We start from the raw sequence: 1,143 nt of genomic DNA, 5'->3' as shown, positions 1-1,143 counted from the left end.
ATAATTGTGTAAAGACTGAAATAAATGGAAATCTGAAGGTGAAATGTCTGCTGAATATGGTGACTAAATCAGAACTTCTTAGCCAAGCTGTAATAGTTTTTGCCTGATCATCAAAGAAACATGTGCTTTTACATTATCCTGATTGAAGATTATGCGTTTTCTGTTGACTAATTCAGGACAATGCAAGTGCTGCTTTCAATTAGTCTAATTGAATGTACTTGTTGGAATTAATCATTTGGTTTTCTGGAAGGAGCTCAGAAGAGAGGACTCCCTTCCAGTTCCACCATATACACAACATCACCTTCTTTGGATGAAGATTGGCCTTTGCTGTGGTTGGTGGTGGTTCATTTCACTTGCCCCACATTCTCTTCCACTCCATATTTTTGCACAGTATCCACTTTTCATTGTCCATCAAAATTTGTTTTAAAAACGGGATGTTTTGTTATGTTTCAGTAGAGAATTGCATGTGGACATATGGTCAAGAAGCTTTTTTTTTACTTATGTGGAACCCAAACATCAAAGTGATTAACCAAGTTAATGCAAATAATTTTCAGCGCTTGATTTGGATATTTTGAGTATGTCATCTATCTTCTGTGTGGTATAATGTTGATTGTTCTCAATTAATGTCTCTATTTGATCAGAGTCAACTTCAACAGGTCTACCTGACTGTGGAGCATCATCCAGCGAGACATCTGCAGCATAAAACTTTACAAACCACTTTTAACATGGTGAAACAGTCACAACAGTTTCTCCATACACTGCACAAATCTTTTTTTTTTTTTTTTGCATTTCAGTTGAGTTTTTACATTTCTTGAAATAATAAAGTATAATATGCCAAAATATTACTTTTTCTACCATCTTCAATATTAAAATTGCTATATAAAAATTCACAAATTTGGTAAGTTTTTAAAGTTTTCACTTACTTTAATTGGAGGGTAAGTACTTTACAGTATTGTGATGGTTTTTGCCGTGCATGACTATGAACTGGCCATAGGCATACATGTGTCTCCTGAACTCCCCTCCCTCCTCCCTCCCCACCCCATCCCTCCAGGTTGTCACAGAGCCCCAGCTTTTGGTGCCCTGCATCATAAATCAAACTCCGACTGGCTATCTGTTTGTATATGTTTCAGTGCTATTCTCTCA

Source organism: Budorcas taxicolor, chromosome 14 (assembly GCF_023091745.1).
Source record: "Budorcas taxicolor isolate Tak-1 chromosome 14, Takin1.1, whole genome shotgun sequence".
Classification (NCBI taxonomy): Eukaryota; Metazoa; Chordata; class Mammalia; order Artiodactyla; family Bovidae; genus Budorcas; species Budorcas taxicolor.
This window is presented reverse-complemented; position numbering follows the sequence as displayed.